Source organism: Stenella coeruleoalba (assembly GCF_951394435.1).
Source record: "Stenella coeruleoalba genome assembly, chromosome: 5".
NCBI classification, from domain to species: Eukaryota; Metazoa; Chordata; class Mammalia; order Artiodactyla; family Delphinidae; genus Stenella; species Stenella coeruleoalba.
In genome coordinates this window covers 50,880,466-50,888,762 of record NC_137150.1, presented here as the reverse complement: position 1 = coordinate 50,888,762, position 8,297 = coordinate 50,880,466, and the positions used below count along the sequence as shown (strand labels likewise).

At 46.6% G+C, this 8,297-nt stretch overlaps 1 pseudogene across 1 annotated transcript in view; it reads left to right on the top strand.

Annotated features, from left to right (window-relative positions):
- Window positions 1-1,248: 1,248 nt before the first annotated feature.
- Window positions 1,249-8,297, top strand: part of LOC307186339 (glycine cleavage system H protein, mitochondrial-like) — a 56,988-nt pseudogene continuing 49,939 nt past the window's right edge. The window contains exon 1 of the transcript in view: window positions 1,249-1,306. The product of the transcript in view is annotated as a glycine cleavage system H protein, mitochondrial-like (transcript). The remainder of the gene's footprint in view (window positions 1,307-8,297) is intronic.

The window sequence follows — 8,297 nt, the reverse complement described above, 5'->3', positions numbered from 1 at the left end:
TTAATTAAAAAAACTGAGCATTGCTACCTACGTCATCCTTTTCACAGGGCCTTCACACTCCCTCTCTCATCTGTCCCACAATGACCCTGCCAACTAGGATTCCTCCTCAGAATGAGCATGAAGCCCAGCACAGTTCTACAAGGTGATGTGACTTTCTGAGGGTGATGTATGTTGGTTACAGAGGAATCAGAATTAGCATCTGGGATTAGTGCCTGATTGTTTTGAAAGCTGCTCGTCATCTAGGGATCAGTTTTATTGACTTTGAAGGCTAAGCAGGGTACTCAGGAAGAAAAGATCTAGGCTCTACCCCTCAGGGGCAAAATCCAAGAAGAAAAGAGCCAGAGGCAAGGAGAGAGTTGATGTCACTCTGCCATACCATCATCTTCTCTTGATCCCCTGTAACCCCTCCTCTGTCCACCAGGAAGGAATAGAAGATACTTCGATTATGCAGTGATGTGTGTCAATTCAAATGCCCTCAAATTCATCAATGTTGATGGATACTTCAGTCCAAAACCCTGGGTTAAGTGCCGTGGGAAACCAAAAGATGAGTGGGGCATCCTCTGCCATAGTGGATAATTGTATGAACAAAAAGAATTCCTATGTGAGCAGTATTCATACATTCATATATAAACTTACTTACTCAAAACATATTTACTAAATGCCCACTGTGTTCCAGGCAAGGTACTAGGTGTGAGGAATACAGTGGTGAAAAGACAAGGTTTATGCTCTTGTGGTACCTCCATTTTACTGAAGAAGAATCAGGATAGATAAACATTTATTTGCCTTAAGGAATTTGCCCAAATAACACAGTGATTCAAGCTTCAGCAGTGTGACTCTAGATCCTTGCTCTTAGTCACCGTCCTATTCTACCTAAAACCCCAGATTCCTGAAACCAAATAGGAAACCTCGTGTATGGTCAGGCCATTCACGGCGTTTGTTCCCCTGTTTTCTGTATACCCCCTGCTCCACCAGGCCCTGCTTCACTCACATGACTAGCCAATTCTCTTAATTATAGGGCTTCATCAGTAACTGCCTGCATGCTTGCCCCCTGCCCCAGCCCCTGGTTTCCCTGGGAACTGATGAGCCCACCTGATGTCAATTCCACCTATAAATAGTAGCCTCCTTCTCCCCCCACGCGGGGGAGGTTGTTGCCATGATCCGCTTGCTGTCGGCCATCCATGGTGAGAACGTCGCTCCAGGACCTTTTGCTTCAGACACGTAAGAGCCCCTGTCCAGTATAAACCGTCGATGTCTCTGTCGCTGTATGTGGGCTCTTTATTTAATGTCGAAGCTGAGCAGCTACAAGGTTTGCAGGCCTGCGGTGGGCGGCCCAACAACTGAGCCAGCCAGGGGGACGAGGAAGCTCCCGTGAGCAAAGAAATGTCAGGAAATAAGGTCGGGGAATGGAAGGTCGTAGATGTGATCCTGGGGTGGCCGCCCACTAGCCTGTGAGGCCCTGTGGCAGCTGTCTACCGTGACAGATGTCTTTCTCTTCCATGAGAGTGACGATATCCTGTTAACCTCAGAGTCTCCTTGCACTTTAAAAGTAGCAGCCCCGCGCTCGTGGCTCATCTGACTGCACGGGGATGGCTGGTGAATGCAGACAGAACGCAAGGACCTGGATTATCTACAAAATGGCAGCGTACCCCCGACCCACCCCCGCTCAACGACTACAGGCACAGGCTTTAGGGATGTTAACTGAGGGACAGGACCGGGAGCTGGAGTGGCCAGTTACCCGGAGGGTCTGCTTGGGCCTGTGGCAACGGCGTCATCATAAGGGTGCCCTTGGGCTTCTGGTCCCACCTGAGGAAGGAGGCAGAGCCCTGACAGTGTGAAGGAACAGCAGCGACGTGTGTCTACAGTGCCGCGCAACAGGCGGAGGACGATACCAAAAGGCCCACCCGAGTCAGGGAGCAACGCGAAACGCCACTCTTCGGGGTCGAGAACAGCTGTGTGTGGGACCTACGGGACCCACGGACGTCGATAGTAACAAAGGAACCCACATTACTGGCCGTGAGGTTCAGGAAAGGGCCGATGCAAATGAAACGTGCTGGCGTTTCCACGTGCCTTACAGCCCCATTGCTGCCGGGCTAATGCAGAGGGTGAGTGGGCCGCGTCAGCAGCAGGTGAGACGGGAAAGCCGCTCTCAACGTGTGGACACAGCCCAGGAGCAATGGGCCCAGTGCCCATGCCACGTGAACCCAGAGGCCGCTAGTCCACGTCAGCCGAGTTCAGCTGTTGACCACCGAGGGATGTTGCCAACTATCGGTCAGGACGATAAGTCGCTTTCGCCCTGGCCACGGCATCTACCCCCAGGGAACACATTATAAAACCGGCCCTGAGACTGGCAGGTAAGTCCCTGCGGGTTTGGGTTTGCTGCCTCGTGGGGAATAGGATTAGAAAGGGATTTACAGATCTCACCTGTCTCCTGCCCGGCCCCACCTAAGACCACTGAGATAATGAATCCAGGCCCTGACTGAAGGAAGGCACCATCATATTAACCCCGTAGGCCTCTCCAGGATTCGGCACTGGCTGTAGGGACTGAGGGTGGAGGGGGGGATGGTACTGCCCCCCGGGACAGGAGCCACAGGCAGGGGTGGTACTATCTCAGGCTGCTGTTACTGCTTGTATTTTGTTTAACGGTCATGATCTTCCCTGCACTGTGCCTGTTATGAACATCTTACATTTTGTCCCTGATCTGAGTGGAGGGAATCTGTTCACGAACTGGGCACAGTGGTGGCCTCACTGCAAAACGAGTCTGAGTGCTGGGTCGACAGCGAGATGCCATTGTCATTCTCCTCTGGACTTTCATGAAAAACTGACCTTAGAAGCAGCGGGCTCCAAAGTTTGCCCACTTCTTGGACTCTTGATACTCCTTGATACTCCTTGATACTCCTTAGCTGCTATCGCATTTGTGGTATTGGTTGCAGCGCCCTCTCTGTACCTGACCCCAAGGGTATCACAGAAGAGAGGTGGGCCAAGATTGCAAGGGTGGTGCAGGGTCTGTAGGGGTGGAGGGTATGGTCAGGCCACTCAACATGGCTGTTCTCTTGCTCTCCGTCCATCCCCTTCTCCACCAGTCCCTGCTTCACTCACAGGGCTCTCCAATCCTCTTAATTATAGGGCTTAATCAGTAACTGCCTGCATGCTTGCCCCCTGCCCCAGCCCCTGGTTTCCCTGGCAACTGATGAGCCCACCTGACATCAAGTCCCCCTCCCCCATAAATGATAGCCTCCTCCGCTGAGTAGCAAAGTCTGCTGTCATGTCCTGCCAGCTGTCTGCTGCACATGGTGGGATGTCACTCCAGGACCTTTTGCTTCAGATATGTAGGATCCCCTGTCCAATAGACCATTGATGTCCCTGTTTCTGTATCTGAGATCTTCAGTCTCGAGACTGGGCAACTACAAGGTTTGCAGACCTCTGTAGGATGCGGCCCAACACCTGGTATCCAGGACCCAGGGACATCTTTGCAGAATTGGAAGCAAAACAAGACTGTGTCATATTCAAAATAGATAAATTGGAACTTACCTCCAGAATTCCCATCATTTGTTATAGTCTGTCCCCAAATCTCCAGGTGGCAAAGTAATAAACATCAGCTAATAAAACATGAGACATGGAACGGTGTGTGACTGTTTCCCAAGACCTACTCCGCTTATGATTATCAAATGATGTATGCTTGCAATTCCACAGTAATATCTCACTACTCTTAACAGCCTTTTTAGAAGTCTGCCATTATCTTAGCAGGGGCTGGGGACAAATAAAAGCAGAAAAAAGTAGGATTTGGGAATGTGACAAAGAGCTGGATGCTACTTCTGACACTAAAGCCATTATCCTGGTCTCAGGTGGCTCATGTGGGCTCCAGACCTCCGACTCTCCTGGAGTAGTTCATGCACAAAGGAGAACACAGCATCACTCCTCAGGTGAGGCTCCCACTGAAAATGACCAACCTTGGTTGATGAGAAAGGCGTCTTCTCTGAAGGAGTGCCAGTGGCTCATGTCAACATTAGGGGCATAGCTCTGGAATATTAGAGAAGAAATCTAACGATGGAACAGTAATGAAGTGAGGAAGGGAGTGAAGTGTTTGAGCAGAAGATTCTGTGCCCTTTGAACATGAAGGCAAGCTGCCCATTTAGACCCTAGAAACAAGGGAGTACTGGGAGGGAGGTACTGAACAAATGATACTTAAAAAGGCACTGTTGACTCAAGGAGAGTTTTGTTTCTAAGTTCACTAGTAACAACTCAGCCCTTTAAAATCCAAGAGGAAAACAGATATGGGCACAGGCCCCATGATCTTGGTGTGGCTTAGATTTCAATTCAGGCAGGATTTGTGACTTCACTGGGTGGTGCTAATGAAACACAGGGCATGTTGACTCATTTCTGCTTGACATTTAATTTGCTGCATGATTTCTAGCATGTTCTATCTGATACAGGTGTTTTCAGGATGGATAGATCATTCAAAAAGATGCCTTATTTTTTAAAGAGGTGGTAATACTAAAAAGAAAGCAAAAAAGGGTAAGATCTAAGTGCTGTACAAGTTTAAACTTTCAACCCTATCTAATTCATGATTCTTTCAATCGTAATAGATCATTTATGGACTCAGTGTCTACTGTGGTTTTGGCCTCAAGTTTAATACGCCTGGCAGAAATCCAGAGGGGAAAGATGAAGAGACTCAGGTAATTCTGGTTAATATGTATAAAAGGAAGACATAGTCATCTTAAAGCCTAAAAAATGGAAAGCTTTTTGACTTGCCAAAGCATAAAAATAATAGGATGTGATTGATTGAATTGAAGATTTACTTGGCAATAATGTGGCAAAAGTTTTAATAACCATTGCTATGTTTTAAAAGTGGTGGACAGTGACACATTATATCATATAAACTTGCCAGGAAGTGGAGGAGAAAACGGAGGTAAGAACGCATCTGTCTAAGAAGTAGGTCAAATGTTTGTCCGGCATATGCTCTGAGAGAGAACCTGTGCTAGAGATGGGAGATAAACAAAGAAGGATATCAGGAAGCCAGCAGGAGCTGGGCTCCAGAGCCAGGCAGGCAGGCTTGCAGGTAATTCCTAGCTTTGTTGCTCTGTGATGTTGAGGCTATTTTGATTACAGTTGCTGCATAACAAATTACCCCAGAACTTGTCAAATGAAAGCCGTTTCATTTTGCTCCTGATCTTATGGGGCAGAACTTCAGGAAGGGCTGCGCTGGGTAGCTCTTACTTGGGGTCTCATGAGGTTGCAGTTAGACGTTGGCTAGATCTGCCATCATCTGAAAGCTCGAGGTTGAGCCAGATATGAGAGCAAGGTGGGGGCTGTTGGTTGGGAGTTCAGCCATGTTCAGGTGATGCTCCAGCATAGCAGCCTTTGGGATGGCAAACTTCTTACCTGTCGGTTGTTCTTTGCCAGAGCAAGTGTTCTAATGGAAGCTGGTGGCAGATGCATGGCATTTATAATGAAGCCTTGGAAGTCAGTCATTTCAATCATACTCTGTTGGTGGAAGAGTCACAACCCCACGGGTAGGGGGAATGAGACTCTGTCATTTGACTGGAGTGGCAAGGCCGCATTTTAGAGGATGGGTGATATGGTTGTAGCCATCTTTCTAAAGATCTGCCACAGTGGCCTTGAGAAAAATAACCTCTAAAGCTCAGTTTACCTGTCTGTAAAATGAAAATAACAATATTTTATGAAAGATTATGATAACTAAGATCATCTATACCATTTTTCTAGATTCCACATATATGCATTAATGTACGATATTTGTTTTTCTCTTTCTGACTTACTTTACTCTGTATAAAACGGGTAACTAATGAGAACCTACTGTATAGCTCAGGGAACTCTACTCAGTGCTCTGTGGTGACCTAAATGGGAAGGAAATCCAAAAAAAGGGGATATGTGTATACATATAGATGATTCACTTTGCTGTACCATAGAAACTAACACAACACTGTAAAGCAACTATACTCCAATCAAAATTAATTTAAAAAAAGATTATAACTAAAAGAATAATGCTTATAAGAGACTTAGCCTGGTACTGGAAACCCAGTGAATCTTTCATCAATGTTTGCTGTTAAGTCATGGAACTCGGGGTGCTTACTCTAGCTCCCACTTTTACAAGACTAGGGTACAAAATCATGCCATATCTCTGTAATCTTCAAATTATAAGTACCTCTAACTCTCCTCTTACATATCCTTGAGGAGATTCTTTTCTCCTCCCTAGGGTCTGACCTCCTGTGACAATATCAAAATACTCATTAAGGGGCTTCCCTGGTGGCGCAGTGGTTGAGAATCTGCCTGCTAATGCAGGGGACACGGGTTCGAGCCCTGGTCTGGGAGGATCCCACATGCCGCGGAGCAACTAGGCCCATGAGCCACAACTACTGAGCCTGCGCGTCTGGAGCCTGTGCTCTGCAACAAGAGAGGCCGCGATAGTGAGAGGCCCACGCACTGCGATGAAGAGCGGCCCCCGCTTGCCACAATTAGAGAAAGCCCTCGCACAGAAACGAAGACCCAACACAGCAAAAATAAATAAATTAATTAATAAACTCCTACCCCCAACATCTAAAAAAAAAAAAATTAAGTCCTGGTCATTCACTTTCTTGACACTGCTCCTTGGGTCTCATCTTTGCCAGAGAAGTTTACTTACTGTGGTAGGCATTCCCACAAAGGCTGCTCAGCCTCTTCTGTTCTAAACCCTGTCTTCTCTGCCCAAGATCCAAACTGTTCCTCTAGGCCTTTCACTCCCTGAAGAGAATTCCTTGCCTCACTAAGGGCAGAGGTCCCTCCAAATAGTAGTTTTCTCATCACCGTCTCCTCCACTTCCACATGTAGCCCCACCTGCACCCATCCTTTTCTTCTCACCTTATGTCTCAAAACATAGACACACATCTCTGGTTTCTAAGGCTGAGTACCTCAGTCTTGCAGTCTGTTCCCATCCTTTCTCTCTTCTATGGAACATCGCTACACTGACGATGCCTTTTCTTATGGCTTCAACTGCTTCCTTGAGATTGTCACCTTCCCTTGAGTCTGTCAAATGCCAAAGCCTTTCCAAGTTACTAAAGCAAACTCAACCAGCTATGCCCTTCCTTCAGTCTTGCTTCCTGTCAAGCTGCTGTACTCTCCTTTCCTTCACCACCGGCCTCACGCCTCCAAGTCCTTGTCACCATTCATTGTTTACTCCCTGTAATCTGTCTCCCGCTCTGTCTTTCTAGAAGCTATTCTTGCAAAGGCCTCTTGGGGCTTCCTGATTTAAGTTGCTGTTTTGAGGTGGCTTGTTGGACAATAGTAGTTAAGTAACACAGTGATCAGTCCAGGATCTTGACCCATGTGACGCTTGCAAAGCCCAGTCCTTCCACATCAGCCGGTCATGGGGAGCAAGGCTAATGCCTTCTTGTGGGGACTTTGACTTTCAAGTGAAGGAGTCATAGGAAATATTTAGAATTTTTTTTTTTTTTTTGCCTTTTAAAATCTGAAAGTCTTACATTAAGGAGTATTGTATGTAGAGGGAGTGGGGGACAGAGTTTTAAAGGAATCACTTAGGAAGCATGTGCCTGTCTTCTACTTTCTCACAGCTCTTTTGTAATTTGCTTCCTGGCATAAAGGTAGTTGGGGATGTTTGGAGTCCAGACCAACACATTCTTTCACAGGGAGAAACTGAGGCCTAGAGTAGCTAAATGACTTCCTTCAAGTGTCAAACATGCTAAAATGCCAGGAATTTTGTACTCAGTTTTTAGATATATATGGGTTTATTTTTATGTGTTTTTTTAAAAAAATGATTGGATACATGTTTATAGCAAGTCAAGCCATACAGAGGTGTGTTTAAAAAAAAATTCTCGGGCTTCCCTGGTGGCGCAGTGGTTGAGAGTCCGCCTGCCGATGCAGGGGACACGGGTTCGTGCCCCGGTCCGGGAAGATCCCACATGCCGCGGAGCGGCTGGGCCCGTGAGCCATGACCGCTGGGCCTGCGCGTCCGGAGCCTGTGCTCCGCAACGGGAGAGGCCACAACAGTGAGAGGCCCGTGTACAGCAAAAAAAAACAAAAACAAAAACAAACAAACAAAAAAAATTCTCAACCTCCTTTTCTACTTTATTACTGAGGTAATTGATTGTAACAGTTTGATAAACCTTACATACTTCTTTATGCTAACATTTATTTTATCTTATCAGTGATATATTTCCAGGTAAATAAAAATGGTCTAATTTTTCCCATTTTTAAATTGATAGTTGATATATCGTAAAAGGAACCTCTTTAAAGTATACAATTCAGTGGTTAACATAACATATTGAACAAGGTTACGCAACCATCAC